Source organism: Periplaneta americana, chromosome 9 (assembly GCF_040183065.1).
Source record: "Periplaneta americana isolate PAMFEO1 chromosome 9, P.americana_PAMFEO1_priV1, whole genome shotgun sequence".
NCBI classification, from domain to species: domain Eukaryota; kingdom Metazoa; phylum Arthropoda; class Insecta; order Blattodea; family Blattidae; genus Periplaneta; species Periplaneta americana.
Genome location: NC_091125.1, coordinates 105422923 through 105442188, shown reverse-complemented (window position 1 = coordinate 105442188; position 19266 = coordinate 105422923). Strand labels below are relative to the sequence as shown.

Here is a 19266-nt window from a genome sequence, read left to right as displayed (position 1 = left end):
TATATTGTATTATATTATTATTATTATTATATTATATTATATTATATTATATTATATTATATTATATTATATTAACTTGTATTAATTTGTAATTTACTAGCAGTAATTAAATAAATAAATAAACCAATATTTATTATAATATTGGTGTGTATTATGTTGTGCCTGTTCACTATTTAATTCATATTGCACTTCATAGTGTTTCGCATATGCAGTATTTTTTTTCAAGAAAACACTTCAATTTTAGTTTAACCCTTTTATTATTATCAACAGCTGGTCGTATAGAATTTAAAATTCTTTCGTAATACAAGGGTAAGAGTTGTGTAACGCAAAGTTGTTGGATTTGGCAATTTTCTAGACATATACTTTTAAATCAAGTGTTTACAATGTGGATTCTCAAGCTTATAGAACGTAATATTCGCACATACCAACATTAGATACAAGTCGTAATAAAAAGTGGACTAATCCGAAATTGAATCATTAAATAGTTTCCGTTGTTCGATGTGTCTTTTAAAGTCACAATGTTTTTGTAAATCACGAAACTTTTATGTCCATATTACACACATTATACCATAATATATTTTCGTCTTTGGCTAAAGAATAATCATAGTCCACACCTGTGGAGTAACGGTTAGTGCGTCTAGCCGCGAAACTAGGTGGCCCGGGTTCGATTCCCGGTCGGGACAAGTTACCTGGTTGAGGTTTTTTCCGGAGTTTTCCCTCAACCCAATATGAGCAAATGCTGGGTAACTTTCGGTGTTGGACCCCGGACTCATTTCACCGGCATTATCACCTTCATCTCATTCAGACGCTAAATAACCTAAGCTGTTGATAAAGCGTCATAAAATAACCTACCAAAATAAATAAAAATAATCATATCCGGACACTTTTACAAGCACAGTCAAAGTTACAGATTTTATTGGCGGCATTTTAATACATGTTCACAGTACCTACCTTCACTAGATCACAACTAAACTCCTGATGAATGGTTTACTTTTTAAACATAAAATAGGCATGCTTTGTCGAAACAACCTATTAGAATGTAGTAAACAATACAAAACCTGCAATCATTAAACTCCGAATGAACAGAGTTCCCTTCACGTGACGTATTTCATTTTGCATACGAACCCGAAAGTACACCATTAAAGTAAACAGCTAACATCATCCTATATCCTAAACCTGTAGCCGCCACCAGGCAATGTTTTGGTGTCTCAACTTCGTTCCGTAGTTATGAATCACCGTGTACTTACAGAATAAATAAAAGTATAGTATTGGCTTTAACTTCATTTAATAAAACATAAATCGCCTGGTATGGAAAATATAAACTTAAGGTAGTTTCTTGTTATTGATTTCATGCCCTGCTCTGTGTCAGAACTTTAATAGAGGGGTAGGAAATTCTTTGTTAAAGTGAAAACAAACTGTTGAATCTTTAATATCGCAAACTGAAACAGAAGCCGATGAAATAATGCATAACATCAGTCTTTTATTTAGCAATTCAAGTGCCGGGCAGAATTAATAAGCGGCTTGTAATGAAACAAGTAATATAGCCAAATGAATGTTTCGTTAGAATTCGAGTCTTTTCAGAGGACTGCAGCAATAGCAGTTCTCTGTTGGCTGTTAGTCAATTCAATTCAATTTGCATCTCATAGCATCCAGTTTCAAACGAGTTCTTTTGTGGATTCTGTTTTACCACCACCGTATCATGGTCTTTAATTTCGCAATTCTTTCTTGAAAGATGGAACATTATTCACGTACTTTGAAGCTGATATTGATATTATGATGCAGTTTTTGGGTGTTTAAACCGCGTTCTGAATCAACTGCCTTTAACTTAAAATTTTGTAACATAGATCTAGTTTTATATTCATTGCTATACATTGTGATATAGAAACATGTTATTCATTTTGGACACTTAGTTGTAGAAGGGACTGTGTTCAATGTTTTGAAACTTTCTGATAGATCGATCGCCGGTAATGAGTTTGTGTTCCGGGAGAGATTGCCCGCAATGCGTCGGAACTTATTATTAGTTCCATCTTTAAGAAAAGACATAAATTCCTAAGGATACAAATAGGAAAGTTTTTCGAAACATCGAAAACAATTCCGTCTATCATACTGTCAATTACTTTAAAAGAACATGTTACGTGCCAATCACTTGAAAAGTCCAAATAAGATTTGTGACAATCATGTTAGTATTAATGTCTAGATGGACCTTTCAAGCAATGACTAATACTTTATTCACTTCTTCGGTTTCTTGGTAGTGCCCCGTGCTTTATATGGAGAACCAGTGCTTTGCATCACAATTGAAATATTATGATAGAAGAGAATGGGTTTTGCGAGATCTGTATAGAAAGTAAGAGTTTAGTAATCCGGCAAGTTATGTAAAACAATATATATCTACATACTGATACAGATATTGGACGCTCAAATTGATATTGTGTAGACGTTACGTAACTACTATATTATGTTAGAAACATACCTTAAAGCCCTTTCGAAACAAAGGAAAGAAGAAAGTGAGAAAAAAACGAATGAGATGGAGACAAATATAAAAATTGAAGATGGATACTGCGACATGAATTAAAAGAAGAAATATCACACATGAAATGAAGATGAGTATCTATGTATATTGAGTGTCGAAAATATGTAAATGAAGAAAATTTCAATAATATGAAATTAGAGAAGTGTCAAGAAGAGACCGGTGGAGACGAGTTCCAAGAAAGTGAAGGCTAGTGCCAAAAAGGTGTAGGCAGAGAAGAGTGCCAAGAAGGTGCAGGTAGAGACGAGTTCCAAGAAGGTGCAGGCGGAGGAGAGTGGGGAGTTGCAGGCGAAGACGAGTGATAAAGAGATGCAGGCGAAGACGATTGACGAGGAGATCCAGGCGGAGACGAGTGCCAATGAGATTCAGGCGGAGACGAGTGCCAATGAGATGCAGGCGGAGACGAGTGCCAATGAGATGCAGGCGGAGACGAGTGCCAATGAGATGCAGGCGGAGACGAGTGACGAGGAGATGCAGGCGGAAACGAGTGCCGAGGATATGCAGGCGAGACTAGTAACGAGGAGATGCAGGCGGAGACGAGTGACGAGGAGATTCAGGCGGAGACGAGTGACGAGGAGATTCAGGCGGAGACGAGTGCCAAGGAGATGCAGGGCGGAAACGAGTGCCAATGAGATGCAGGCGGATACGAGTGACGAGGAGATTCAGGCGGAAACGAGTGCCAAGGAGATGGAGGGCGGATACGAGTACCAAGAAGATGCAGGGCAGAGACGATTGCCAATGAGATGCAGGACGGAGAAGAGTGCCAAGAAGATGGAGGTAAACAACGTTGCTAGAGTTAATGATAATGGCGACAATGACGAAGAGATGGAACAGAAAAATACGAGCATGACGAAATATGAACATGAGAGTAATCCGTTCAAAAAGAATATAAAATAGGCTTACCAGTTTAAAGATATTTAAGAGCAAAATTATACTCTTTCCTTATATACTACAATAAACGCCTGATATAAAAAAATATGTTTTCTAATTTGGAATGCTAAAGACAAATATTTTTCTTAGGGTAGTGAAGGAGTTCAATTAAATTCCGCATGATCGCTTGGTTAATGTTCCATCACTATTTCTGCAGAATGTGCCGCAGTACAATTAATCGGCTTTCTGTTATGTTTAGCATATTTGCCGTTTGCTATGCACACAGCTGTTGCCACGCTTCGCTGAATTTCTGCCGAGTTCCGTCGCTGTGAAATTAGGGCACGGAGCGAGATGACCCAGCGAGACACGCTGTTTGAATTACTACGAATTTTAATGAAAGCTGGAACTTCAAACGCATTATTCGTTTTCTCAACTCTCTTCTCTACAAGACATAATTTATACGTCGACTGGCTGTGATTTAGGTGGCCCAAGTTTGGTGCACATACTTTTAATTTATTATCCTCCAACGACATTAGAAATCGAGACTTGCGGTCTTTTCGTTTTGTCGCACACTTCATTCACAGAAGTCAGATATTGAGAATTCATGGGACTTTAATGTAGTTAGCATGGCGTAATATTACCTTTTGTTATAACATAGGACAAACCCAAGATGCTACTATCTTTTGGAAAAGATAAATACATATATTTCAGTACATCATCAGAAAGAGCGGGTAGATGAAAACTAATGAGTTTTGTGTTAATTTGTTTTCTGTTACTGTTAACTAAGGAAAAGTTGCTTGGTTTCGTTAAATTTATTTTATATTTTTATCAGATGTCATGTTCCGACGCAATGCTCAGCCACTCTGCAGTGTCTCCGCCTAGTGTTACGCGAAAAGAGAATAAATATGGACTTAGATTAAACTCTGACAAAGAATATAAAATCGATAACAGAAAAATAGGAAAGTATGCATGCGAGATATTGAATAAGAAATAATTAACACAATCGTTATATTAGTGAAATCAACTTCAACACTAAACATAACCGTCAGCAATAGCAGTTATCAAGATCTAAACATTTATCGCTGCCACCACCAACAACAAAATATTTATTGCCAACACCAACAACAAAATATTTATCGCCAACACCAACAATAAAATATTTATCGCCACCACCAACAATAAAATATTTATCACCAACAACAAAATATTTATCACCAACAACAAAATATTTATCACCAACAACAAAATATTTATCACCAACAACAAAACATCACCGCCACCAACAATATATTTATATCCACCACCACCAACAAAGTATTTATCACCAACAACAAAATATTTATCGCCACCGCCACCAGCAAAATATTTATCGCCACCGCCACCAGCAAAATATTTATCGCCACCGCCACCAACAAAATATTTATTGTCACCGCCACCAACAAAGTATTTATCACCAACACCAACAACAAAATATTTATCGCCACCGCTACCAGCAAAATATTTATTGCTACCGCCACCAACAAAATATTTATCACTAACACCAATAACAAAATATTTATCGCCGCCACCACCACCACCACCACCACCACCACCATCACCATCACCACCACCACCATCACTACCACCACAACCACCACCACCAACAAAATATTTATCGCCACCGCCACCAGCAAAATATTTATCGCCACCGCCACCAATAAAATATTTCTTACCAACACCAACAACAAAATATTTATCGCCACTGCCACCAGCAAAATATTTATCGCCACCAATAAAATATTTCTCAGCAACACCACCACCACCAACAAAATATTTATCGCCACCGCCACCAACTAAATATTTATAGCCACCCCACCAACAAAATATTTATCACGAACACCAACAAAATATTTATCACGAACACCAACAAAATATTTATCGCCACTGCCACCAACAAAATATTTATTGCCACAACCAACAATAAAATATTTATTGCCATTACCAACAATAAAATATTTATTGCCACCATCATCAATAAAATATTTATTGTCACCGCCAACACTAAAATAGTTATTGCCACCACCAACAAAACATTTATCGCCGTCACGAATAACTGCAAAATATTTATCGCAACGATCACTCCGGCAAGAAAATACTATACATTCATCGTTAACATTAGGCCTACTACCGATAATATGACATTTTTCGCCACCACTAACACCACCATTAATAATTATTTTATTATCCGAACCATCATTAGGACTGGCTCGGTCATTACTCCAATCATCTGACGTTAACATCGTCATAGTCATCAATAAGATTCTGTTGAAATAAGATCTTGTAAAGTTGACATGCTGAGCATGAACTGTGGGAAGGAAACAGAGAATAGTTGTGATGTGAATGTTGATAAGTCCATAGGCTCTGGTTACAGCTGCGACCTCAGAGAAAGTTCGGCTGAAGATGAATTCGTTATCTGCGTTACATCAAGGAAGTTTTTACTCTTGAAATCTGAAGAGAGTCAAATTGTGTTATAAGAATTTCATTTTGATACCTTTAGTACTGGAGTCATTTCTGTAGCAGTTATCCTCTTCCACCGAACAATCACATGGCAGCATCTCGGATAGACACAAAGAACAATTGAAGAGTTTTTAAAAATAACACTAGTCCAAAAAATTCAAATTTGAGATATTAAGCATATGGCGAGAGTAATGTAGCGGCCATCTACTGAATTAGTTGTTAGGGCTGTATTCATAGATATTCTTAGCGCGGGCTTCCGGTGGATGATAAGCGAACTAACGTTTTTCGTATTCATAAACCAGTGTTAGCGATATATGATATGAATCCTGTACAATTAACCAGCCGATAACCAGGGCTAGTTTAGTACGCTCATAACGCGGGCTAGTGAAATTTCTATGAATTGCACCCCGTAATTCTATTTTATAGGAGTGGAAATTTTCAGTGGTTTTTATAAAACAACCATAGTCCAAATACTTTTTCTTTGTGAAAACAGCCATTGTCCAGGATGATGCACCATTTACAAATATTTATTCATATCATCTTGGAACATTTATTCATACAATTTTAAATTGCAATAGATTGGCAGTACTGCTCTTATGTACGCGGAAAAAGCCACCTCAGAAAAAAAATACTTTAGCATGTGAATTGTTGTATTACTTACGGAGTCATGTTTAAGTGGAAAAGTAACCCCATGGAAGAAACGTAAGCAACGAAAGGAGAAGAAATAGGATATAACAAAGAAAAAGAAGATTAAAAAAGAGGCACACTTAAGCCACAACAGAGTATTTTTTCTTAAAACAATCATTGTCCACAGTTACATTTACACACGTATCTCTGTGAGGCAATTTAAGTTGGAAGATATGTACTTTAGTTTTCCCAAGTTTCTACACCTTAAGAAATGGCATGATGAATTTCACACTTGAAGTATCAACAACACCCATGCCAGATAGTTTTTTGTTTCTCCTGAAAATTTGTTTTTGGATTATGCTTGTTTTTCCAAAAAAAAAAAAAAAAAAAAAAACCTTCAATTGTTGCATATCTCTACCATTAATCATTAACTTGTTCATCTGTTTCTGAATGGACTACGTAGTTAGATTTCTATGCATTTATGTGTAAGATATTTTTTCTCGTTCTTCTACCCTGGCGGAATTCTTTACAACGATTCCAATACGAAGATAAACTCGTTTCTTCACGGATTGCAACTCCCGGAAGATAACTTGTTCCAAGTAAAATAAATAATACGGCTTGTGTAACAACTTTCAGTACACGGTCATTTAAGAATACTGCACTGCACCTTTCGAAAATATTATTTTAACTTATAAGAACAATCCCACCAACAGCGAATAAGCGTAGTATTTAGTATGATTTGAGGCATTTAAGCCTTGGTTTTTCTGAACCTACGCATGCGAGTTGCGAGGTGCGAGGCCCGCCTCGCACAAATCCGGACTACACGAGAGATAGTGAGTGGTTTCTATAACTGCGAGGTATGCAGACCTCGGATCTCGCAGTTATAGAAACCACTCACTATCTCTCGTGTAGTCCGGATTTGTGCGAGACGGGCCTCTCACCTCGAAACTTGCATGCGTTGGTTCAGAAAAACCAAGGCTTTACAGTGATCAACGTAGTGTGAAGTTTTTGGATATTTACACCGTGTCTCCGATGTAAAGACATCAAACTTTTGGTGCTAAATGTCTATTTCATTGCCCGGGAAGGTAGGAAATGATTTCCCCGTTCCTTCTGTAGGATCCGTACTAAGTGTCATTCTCCAGTCCCTGTCTTTCCCTGATGAAGGAGCAGACATGTAGCTACGAAACGATGATGTCTTTACATCGAGGACATGGTGCAAGTAACCATAACTTCGCACCACAACAGATATAAATTATCGTTGTTAGTATTATTTATTTTATTTATTATTTTATTGAAAATTAAAAATTGAAGGGTTCAGAGCCATAGCGGGCCAAGCGCCATTTATTAAAAACGGAGAAAGCAAGGGTTGAAGTTAAGTAAATACCATAATTTAATGAAGATTGACATATCATTTAATTTTAATGTGCAGACTTTATATTTCTTGCTAGGCCTATATGTTTCGTTAAATTATGATAATCACTTAATTTTAACTTTTGTTTTCTCAGTTTTTAATAAATAGCGCTTAGCCCACTATGGCTCTGAACCCTTCAATTAATACATCAGTAGAACAGAAAAATCATTTTGTACAATAAATTCAAATTATGTCGATAAATCGTCAAAGTATTTTCTATGGTACTTCAGGGCATTGTGTATCGTAATACTACAATGAACGTATGATAATATTATTATTACTATTTTAATACTTTCAATTTTATGGAATTTCATTAGTTAGCCTATTTAGTAATTACGGAAAAATTTATTCCTTATTGTTTTTATACGTCCACCATAGTACGAGAAATTCCACAAGTTTCCCACATCAGTGATTTCTGTGCTTCAGGGATAATTTCAATGGGACCAAGATCTAATTTTTGTATGTAGGCCTACTGTTTATCAGATTTGTTAAATAAGTCTAATTTGTGGAAATATATGCAAATGACTGATTATTATTAATATTATTATTATTATTATTATTATTATTATTATTATTATTATTATTTCACATTCCACCGAATCCTTCTGCTACTGAAGGAGAACTTCACAAATGCTAGACATTCGAATCAGCGGGAGTTTTAAAATAAGCGGTCAGCTTGGCGCAAGATTGTCGACAAACTCAGAATCGCATACCCGCATCTATAGAAATAAGATAAAACCTTCATCCCCATGGAATCATATCCGGATTCGTTGGATTTGTAGCTGCAATTTGAGTCACAGCGAAGAATTTACAATAAAACAAAGGATTTAAGAAAACGAGTTTTCCAGTCCTCTACCCATTTTTATACGTCTGTTCATAGTCCACCCTGATTAAAAATTCTGTCAACGTCCGAGGGGAATGGCAGGCAATGCGTCTTCATTCCAAAACGGAGACAAGGCACAATACAGAAAGTTTTGCTCTCTCCTTATCTTCCCCCGAAATACCAAAACATTAGTATGCGCAGCGTAAACATTGGTGAGTAATTTGTAGATTGGCTTTATCTTTGCATTTCAGGTATGAATCTTACTTCACTTAGAGATTCATTGATAATATTCTCGAAAGAAGAGAAACAAAAGAAGGGTCAGCGAATCTAAAGCGAAAGGAAAGTATGACGTAGTAAACGGTTGCAGCAAATCAGCATAGTATAAGAAGAGTCAGCTTTTTGCAGACTTGTAGGTTGATTCAAAAGTGTATGACACAAATATAAAACTCATGATAGCGAATTAAGTAACTAAAGACACGAATTATTCTTTGTAATGAAGCCCGTGATCCATGGCCGGAATCTCGCTTAAGTTGAGATTTTTTTAAGTGTTACGTCTTTATTCGAATTAAGCTAATAGAAAAATGAAAGAATTTTATTAAATGGAAATTACACTGACGTTTCCATGGAAATAATGGCGTCGTATCCGATAAACTGAAAAGTGTGAACCAGTCCATTTCTATACGCAAGGGGAGTCTGCACATATACATTACATAACCTACTTGGAAGAGTTTATTATAATCCGTGGAGGGGGTTGCAATATATTTTTTTAAAATAATGTTATGCAACATGGAAGTAAAATAGACGCGTGCTCATTACATAATATGTGTAAGTATAAAATGTTAATGCAAGTTTGTCATTAGTTACTCACATACAAATGGATAACTAACCATAACTACATTAAATTTACGGAATACTCTAGTGTGATTATATACCGGGTGATTTTGTGACTTTGTCATAAACTTTTAGAGGCGGTAGTTGTGATGAATATGAGTCCATGTCCGGAAACGTTCCGTTCTGTAGTTAAAAACTTTGATACTGTATGTGTGGTCAATGTAGCCAGCTAGCATCAAACTCAAAGCCCTCTTTCTGAAGTTTAGCTGCAGGCTCTCGTTAACTACAAACTTTGATGAATTCTCATACACATAGTATAAGCTAGTTGGCGTTGTAAGTGATGGTTTGAATGATAGAGCCTTGCAATTGTTCTTCTTTCTCCAATTTCTCTTCCATAAATGAAGCGCATATCAGCAAAGTTCTCTTATAGTGACTCTTCCCGTAATAACAAGAAACTGAAGAAAACAAACTTGCTATCATTGCGTAATTCTCAAGCAAAGTAAGCCTAACGTTGTTATAAGGATAACAGCTACATTTAAACTGAAGTGAGGTACCAGTGCATTGGCCATGAGTTCGATGCCAGCTGACTATCGTAATGGACGCTGTATATAAAGTGATTGCAGTATTTGCATAATATAATACTAATAATACATCGTCATATATGGAACCTATTTTACAGGAAGAAGTGAATCAAGCATTAAAAAAAGCAAAGAATGGTAAAGCCAGTGGTCCCTATGAAGTAATGACAGAATTGTGGAAATATGGACCCCCGTTACTGAAAAGACTCATTTGTAAATTGTTTAATCAGATTTTGGAAGGTGATGAGATACCAAAGGATTGGTGTATGTCATATATAACACCTATATATAAGAAAGGAAACCGTAAAGATCCTGGAAATTACAGAGGAATTAGTGTCATGTCGTCTATTAGTAGAGTTTTTAGTAGTATTATTACAAACAGGCTTGAACACATTATAGAAGGGAAAATGTCGGAGGATCAAGCAGGCTTCACTAAAGGAAAATCATGTATGGATCACATTTTTAGTCTGAGACAGATAACTGAAAAATCATAAGCAAAGGGCCAAGAAATTCATTTAATATTTGTTGATTTAGAAAAGGCCTATGACTCAGTGCCTATTATCAAACTTTGGGATGCAATGGAGGGTATTGGTATTGATTTACCAATTATTTCTCTCATCCGACGGATGTACCAGCAGTGTCAGGCATGTATTAAAGTGGGGAAGAGATTGTCTACACCATTCAGAACGAATAAAGGACTGAGGCAAGGTTGTAGCATGTCTCCTACTCTTTTTAAAAAATATATACAACAAATATTAGAACAATGGAATCAGTCTTGTGGAGGAATGGGAATACCAGTTCAAGGTGGCACAATACATTTATTAATATTTGCAGATGATCAAGTGATAATGGCTCAATCTCGTGAGGATGTGAAATATATGATGAGAAAACTCCTGGATTCATTTGAAGCAGGTAGATTGCAAGTAAATATGAAAAAACTGAATATCTTGTAGTAGGTGGAAACGGAAGGGACATCTCCTTACACCAAGGAACTATTAGAGCTGTTCAAAAATTTAAATATTTGGGGTCATATATTGATGATTTAGGGAGTTGTAACTCCGAAATAGATAGTAGATTGGTGCAAGCAAGAAAAGCCATAAGGATGCTGAATGGAGTACTGTAGAGCAGGACGATATTGAATGACACCAAGAAGAGGATTTTGACGGCGGTTGTGGAAAGTATAATGACATATGGCGCAGAGGGGTGGACGTTGGTAGAAAGTAAAAAATCTAAGATTTTGGCAGTGGAAATGGACGGAATACGACGTAGTGCCAGAGTTTCCAGATTAGAAAGAAGGAGAAATGAAGAAGTGAGACGGATGATGGATATGGAGGAGACAGTGATGGACAGAATTGAGAGACGAACTCTTCAATGGTATGGACATGTCAGAAGAATGGAGGAAAGTAGGTGGCCTAAAACTCTTTTGGAATGGTCACCTCATGGTAGAAGGAAGCGGGGTAGGCCAAGAACAACCTGGAGAGGACAGATCCATAGATTGATGAATGACAGGTCTCTGGAAGGAGATGAATGGCTTGACCGGGAAGATTGGCGAATGGGAATACAGGGTAACCGCTAAATAGTGGAGAAACCCTCAAAAGCAAAAGCAAAAGCAAGCAGTATTTGCATGAAATTTATATACTGCTTACAAATATGACGTCATAAAAGCTTACATTAAAGAAAATAGTTATTTACCATGACCAATTAATAACGAACGTTTTGGAATATTATTCTGAAATGTTACTTAGACCGGTTAACACATCACGTTCTGTACTTCAATGGTTGAGTTGTTTGACTTTTTCCATTGCTAATTTAAAAAATTGTAACACAACGTTTCGAAGAGTGGATCTCTCTTCGTCGTCAGGTGAAAACCTACTGTGGGGATCGTTACAAACAGCTAGCCTGTCTGACTGATTACATTTTGTAATACCAAACGAAACATTTCCAGACATGGCTTCCTATAATTAAAGACCTCTCTGGAAAAAGGATGTAACATCAAGTTAGTGAAATATGACTTGAGTGGAAAAGTAATTTTGAAGCATTCATTTATAACAATAAATTATTGCATCCAATACCTCAATAAACTTGTATCCTTGATTAGTCAAATGGTTCTGCTAGTAAACGCAGACCTAACGAAATATACCCCTTAAAATTATTTTCCTTTCTCCTTAAATGTGAATTATAGATTTGTTGGTTACATCCCTATTCCGGGAAGATCTTCATTTATGAAAGCTATTCATGATGATCTCCTTTATCAATCCTGAAAGTTTGTAAAGAAATTACAGAATAGTCTATAATCTTCATACTATTCCAGTTATTTGTTAATTGTCTGTGGCTCTAAAGCAGTTCTTTACTTGTCCTCTTAATCCCTTCAGACATAAATTTATATTTACAAAAAAAATTAAAAAAAAGAAAAAAACTGGGGATCCAAAATTCTCAAATCAAGCCTTCACAGAAAATCAAAATTTGGGGACAATTTTGACCCTTGGGGACCCAAAATTTTAAATTTTATTTTTAATTCATGTATAGAAATATTTAAAAAATAATATTGAATTTTTCAAAATATTTAAAAATATCGAAGACATTGCAAAAAAAAAAAAAGAAAAAAAGAAACAATGTACACTACAATGTACACCAGGCCTGAAGGGATTAATAGGATATTCTGTTTAAATTTATTATTATTATTATTATTATTATTATTATTATTATTATTATTATTATTATTATTATTATTATTATTATTATTATTATTATTATTATTATTACTACTACTACTAATATTATTTTATTGCTGGTGCTGCTGTTGGTTTAACTGTTATTCATAGCTTATTTATTTTTGTTCTTTATGCACACTTAAATTTTACAGCAAATTGTATTTATCTTAATTCCATTATCCTCATTCGTACATGAACGTTACACACAATGATAGGGTTTTCCCTAAATCTCCCTAAATGTTACTTTTTACCGAGTTTTCTTCAACTGTAAGACGAATTTTAGATAATCCTCCGGTTAATCCTTTGACTTAAGTATTTCGCTGAGTACCATTTCACTGTCATCAATGTCACAGACACTGAATAACTTAGTTGATACAGCATCGTTAAATAATTCATTAAAAAAATATTCCCGAAGTCGGTTCAATTTGGCGGCGATACGATTATAAGTATAGGCCTAAATATCTTGTTTTAATACAGCCGTGGACATAAGAGAGGAAGTAAAAGGGACTGAGAGACTCTCGCCCATGTCCTTTTCGCTTACATCGTCTTATAAACAAACTTATAGTAAGGCTCTGTGCATCAGTGTTGGATTTTAGGCGACCAGCGAGAGCCGAAAGTTCGTAAATGCTGTGATATCCTCCTGATACAGTCCATCACTGACCTTCCATCTGTTCGTATCGCACCAAAACATTGCTGTTTCAGCTGATGAAAGTGTATATATGTATTTATTCACACTGCAAATGGGTAAATACCCGGTGGCAGTGGTACCACCAATGACACATTGGCAGGGTCTGAGAATGTAACAAATCCAAATCCTCGTGATCTTCCCGATTCACTATATCTCATAACAACACAGTCGATTACCTCTCCATACCTCGAGAAGTAACGTTGTAAATTAATTTGTGTTGTTTCCCAGCTCAAGCCACCAACAAACAGTTTCCCTTTGTCAACATTATCCATTTCGTTTTTAACTCTCATTTTATATTATAAGCAGCCCATAATAAAATTAGGCCACTGTCTCACAATATTTTACACAGCTTCCCTAATTCTAAAATGGGTGGAGTGGGAAGTTAAAGGGTGGTCAATTGAATTATTAGCGCTCAGGTCTTTATACTTATTTACTTTCACTCTTTCAACTCCAAAGGTTATTCAGCGCCGAAATTCAAGATGGGTTACAGACTGTAGCTAAAGGAACCTCTATCAGGAACAACGTTCTTTTACGTGCCGTAAATCTACGACACGCACATCCTAGCTTTACTTTTCTCCCACAGAAAGCTATAAGTAGCCTATAGTAAAAATTTTATCGCTTTGTAAAGTCCATCACGGCGCTTGAGCTCTCGAACCTCATACAACGGCCGGCATGGTAACTGCAAGAAACTGGTAAAAGAAACGCTTGTTACTGTAGCAACAGAAAAGCACATCATAATAAGCACAATATTTTAGTAGTATCTTAGAAATGAAACCTTAAATAACATTTAATCATCCCAATTAACTTTGATGCGTTACTTGTAGATAAGTACTTATCGAGATTTATCGAGAGTTATCGAAAGAAAGTAAACAAGGGAAGATTCAACGATTCTAATCAGAATAGAGAGCATTGTACTATAAACAAACAGTTGTGATGTATAATCGGTACTTAGAACACTGTAACGTTTTAGTGATTGTTGCTTCAATTAGTTGCCTTGTTAACCCACCTGCCCGTCCATCCGTTTTGTTTGTTCTTCCTCAAGCTGGCAGGATTCAAAAGAACGGGATCGACTGCTGGCCATATAGTTGGCGCGTGTCAGACGAGAAGAGTAAACCAATACTTCTTTATTAATTACCGACAAGTAGTCTACTCTACTACATGAAAGGGAATGTGATGCTTGTTTGTATGTTTACACCGACAGTAATCACTGATGGAATTGTTCTGAAGCGTGTGCCAGGGCGTGTATTTGATCTGGTTAATCTAGGTAGAAGATTGCGGTGTTTCTAGAATTATTTTTATAGTTCTCTCGTAATCTGTGCTCTCTTCAAGTAGCCTATTTGGCACGTTATCGGGATATTTGGTTAAATGGAGACGGAAGAAAGAAGACTGTCCTATTTCAAATGTATTTTTCCACCAGAAATTATCATTTTTACTAAACAATTTTAACTGTTATCTCTTTAGTAATCAGAACAAATGGAATACACTACAGTCTGTCTCTTCGCTTTGGCTCGGTTTGTCTCTTCTCTTTGGCTCGGTTTGTCTCTTCTCTTTGGCTCGGTTTGTCTCTTCTCTTTGGCTCGGTTTGTCTCTTCTCTTTGGCTCGGTTTGTCTCATCCCTTTGGCTCGATGTGTCTCTTCTCTTGGCACGGTCTGGATCTCTCCCATCCCTTTGGCTCGATCTTGGTATGTCTCTTTTTTGACATGGTCTGGGTATGCCTCTTCTCTTTGGCTCGGTCTGGGTCTGCCACTTCTCTTTGGCTCGGTGTGTCTCTTCTCCTTGGCTCGGCGTGTCTCTCCCCTTTGGCATGATCTGGCTTTGTCCCTTCTCTTTGGTTCGGTCTGGATATGTCTCTTCTCTTTGATCGGCCTGGGTCTGTCTCTTCTTCTCGACCTGTCTGTCTCTTCCTCTTGGCCCGGTCTCTCTTTTCCTCTTGGCTTGGTCTGTCTCTTCCTCTTACCTCGGCCTGCCTCTTTCTTTTATCTTACTCTGCCCTGCCTCTCCCTTTTGTCTCGCTCTGCCCTGTCTCTCCCTTTTGTCTGACTCTGCCCCCTCTCTCTCTCTCCCTTTTGTCTCATTCTGTTCTGTCTCTCCCTTTTGTCTCATTCTGTCCTCTCTATCTCCCTTTTGTTTCACTCTGTCCTCTCTATCTCCCTTTTGTCTCACTCTGCCCTGTCTCTCCCTTTTGTCTCGCTCTGCTCTGTCTCTCCCTTTTGTCTCACTCTGTCCTCTCTATCTCCCTTTTGTCTCACTCTGTCCTCTCTATCTCCCTTTTGTCTCACCCTGCTCTGTCTCTCCCTTTTGTCTCGCTCTGCTCTGTCTCTCCCTTTTGTCTCACTCTGTCCTCTCTATCTCCCTTTTGTCTCACTCTGTCCTCTCTATCTCCCTTTTGTCTCACTCTGCCCTCTCTATCTCCCTTTTGTCTCACTCTGCCCTCTCTATCTCCCTTTTGTCTCACTCTGTCCTCTCTATCTCCTTTTTGTCTCACCCTGCCCTGTCTCTCCCTTTTGTCTCACTCTGCCGTGTTTCTCCTTCTCTCTCGCTTTGCTTTTCCTCTTCCTTTTATGTTCTGTTATTTCATTCGTTTTCCTCAGCCTCCTTTTTCCTGTTCTCTTGTCTCTCTCACCCTTTATCTTCTCATCTCACGTAATGTATTCCTTTTTTAACCCGTCATTCCTCGTCCTCACCTAACATAGGATATTCTTCTTACTGCACACACTCTGGCAGATTTATACTGCAGTTTAAATTGTTGGACAACTTACAAGGGAAAGGAAGTTGATAATGATGTTCTGTCCAAAGAAGAACAGGTCCTGCTGTTCCTCTACCCGTGTTACGCGCGGTCACAACCCACGGCCCCCGGGCTGGGCTCCTGTTAGTCTGGTTATTACTGTAATTCATTACTTACCTGTCCGAACCTCCTCCTCCCTACGCAGAGCACTGAATCTCTCTCCAGAAGGTCGTTAAGGAGTTGGACCGGTCGTGGTCTATTAGTGCAATCGCTATCGCCGGATCATCGCAGCCACACCCGGAAATGAGAACAGCGGAGAGGTCGAGGCTCGGTTCTGTGCTTCAGGAAGAGATGCGTCCCAATAGTTCCTGCTCTCCCTAGAAGATGTGCAGTAGATGGAGCATCTGTGGAACATGTTTTTTGGTGTTACTCTCATTTCAATATGCATGTAATAGTGTTAGTCGATCATCCTTAAATAGCTCGTGTAGTTACAGGCACGTCCAATATATACTTTGTGTAAACTTGGTATAATACCGTATTTCACTTTGCATTCGTTTCAAATATAAGATAAAGCAGTGATGGACTCCACACAAGATGTATTGGAGTTTGTTTTCAAGGTGGAAAACGAGGTGAGAATCTCTCTCGTGAGAGTTATTCTTATTACAAATGGACCAAATCATTTGGCTGACCGGCAGCTGAGAACAGGAGAATATAAGTCTTTCCTATCTTACGCTTCAAGAAGAAATGTGAAATTTATTATTTATTAAGTATGGATGGGAAAAGTCCAGCCAAAATGTATCTTGCCTTACTTCCTACATTACCTATACTCATTTTATATCAATTTCTTTCACCATACCTCACCCCATCTTGCATTAACTTATCCCACATTGAGTTACATTCACCTCTCTCTGCCTCCGTTTTGCGTTACGTAGCAGAATTTTTCATTACGTTGCACAGTTCTGCGTTAAGTCGCACTGTTTGCCTTACTTTGCACAGTTTTGCGTTCTCTTCCGCCGTTTTTTCCTTTCGTCATTGTACGTATTTTCCTTTCGCCCTTCTACGTTTTTTCCTTTCGCCGATCAGCGTTTTTATCTTTTCGCCGATATGCGTTTTTTTTTCTTTCGCAGATATGCGTTTTTTCTTTTCGCCGATATGCGTTTTTTCTTTTCGCCGATATGCGTTTTTTCTTTCGCCTACATGCGTTTTTACCCTTTCGCCGATCTGCGTTTTTACCCTTTCGCCGATCTGCGTTTTTACTCTTTCGCCGATCTGCGTTTTTACTCTTTCGCCGATCTGCGTTTTTACTCTTTCGCCGTTCTGGTGTTTTTCCTTTCGCCATTCTGCGTTTTTTCCTTTCGCCGTTCTGCGTTTTTTCCTTTCGCCGTTCTGCGTTTTTTCCTTTCGCCGTTCTGCGTTTTTTCCTTTCGCCGTTCTGCGTTTTTTCCTTTCGCCGTTCTGCGTTTTTTCCTTTCGCCGTTCTGCGTTTTTTCCTTTCGCCGTTCTGCGTTTTTTCCTTTCGCCGTTCTGCGTTTTTTCCTTTCGCCGTTCTGCGTTTTTTCCTTTCGCCGTTCTGCGTTTTTTCCTTTCGCCGTTCTGCGTTTTTCCTTCCGCCGATCTGCATTTTTACCGATATGCGTTTTTTTCTTTCGCAGATATGCGTTTTTTTCTTTTTGCCGAAATGCGTTTTTTTTTTCTTTCGCATATATGCGTTTTTAAACTTTCGCTGATCTGCGTTTTTACTCTTTCTCCGTTCTGGTTTTTTTTCCTTTCACCATTCTGCGGTTTTTCCTTTCGCCGTTCTGCGTTTTTTTTCCTTTCACCGTTCTGGGTTTTTTTCCTTTCGCCTTTCTGCCTTTTTTTCCCTTTCGCCGTTCTGCGTTTTTTCCTTCCGCCGATCTGCATTTTTACCCTTTCGCCGTTTTGTGATACTTGGAGACAGCGCGCCATATGTCATCTTGCATTAGGGCCAATTCAAAATGAAAAGTTAACATTAACGGGAGAACATGAACATAAGATTCGTCTTACCATTCACAATATCAGCAGAATAGTAGCGTCAAAACAAAACAATTGAAGAGTGTGGAAAATAAAAATGGATGCTTCAACATTGAATGACAATCTAGCAAATTTATGTTCCTACATGAAACAAATAATAGAGGCGACCCATATTTGTATACAATTTTTTATTGCATTGTAGTGGCGTAAAAAATCAGGTTAAGCGACCCATTCCACCGCTAAAATGTACTGTGTTCCATGCCATTAAAAGCACAGATGAAGCTTTAATGTAATTTTGTTCTCAATGCGGTCCGAAACATGTGCATTTCATCAGAAAATTGACTGGTTCTAATGAGTGCAGTGAACAATAAAAATATCATGAATGCGTAAGACAATTACTCTGCCTACCATTATAATTCACCCTGGCTGACTTCCTTCACCTCTATCTGATTGAAACATGATTGCTGAAAATGTTTTGTATGAAGAAATAAATCTTGACGCAGTAACCATAGCGACAAGACTGTCTGTGTATGATCGTACTGGAATTGCTGCTCGAATGGAGGTGGGAAGATGCTGACGCTATACACTTCATGTATGATGGTGCACCGCCCCATTCTGCATTGATAACACGGGAATGGCTTATCAATGCGTTTCCTGGACAGGTCATCGGAGTAACCTCCAAGAAACCCAGATTTAACGCCGTTGAACTTCTTTCTGTAGGAATACCTTAAAGAAAAGGTTTACGTCAGGAAACCTCAGGATGTGATTCCTTTAGAAGCTGTAATTCGAGAAAGTGTAGTCGGACGTCAAATAATATGTTTGTGAGGACAGTTCAGAACATTCAGCCACGTTTGAAAAAAAATGTGCATAAAACCTGGAAAGATGCTATATTAATAACTTAATATTATACAGAGCGATCAGATGAGGTGTGGACAGGAGCGACGGTATTTTCACTGTGCGCTATTGACGCACTCGCGGCAGGGAAC

At 37.8% G+C, this 19266-nt stretch overlaps 1 protein-coding gene across 1 annotated transcript in view; it reads left to right on the top strand.

The window, feature by feature from the left end:
* The window catches only part of LOC138706357 (uncharacterized), a 469670-nt gene that overhangs the window by 146764 nt on the left and 303640 nt on the right, over positions 1-19266 (top strand). The gene's annotated exons all lie outside the window — the stretch shown is intronic.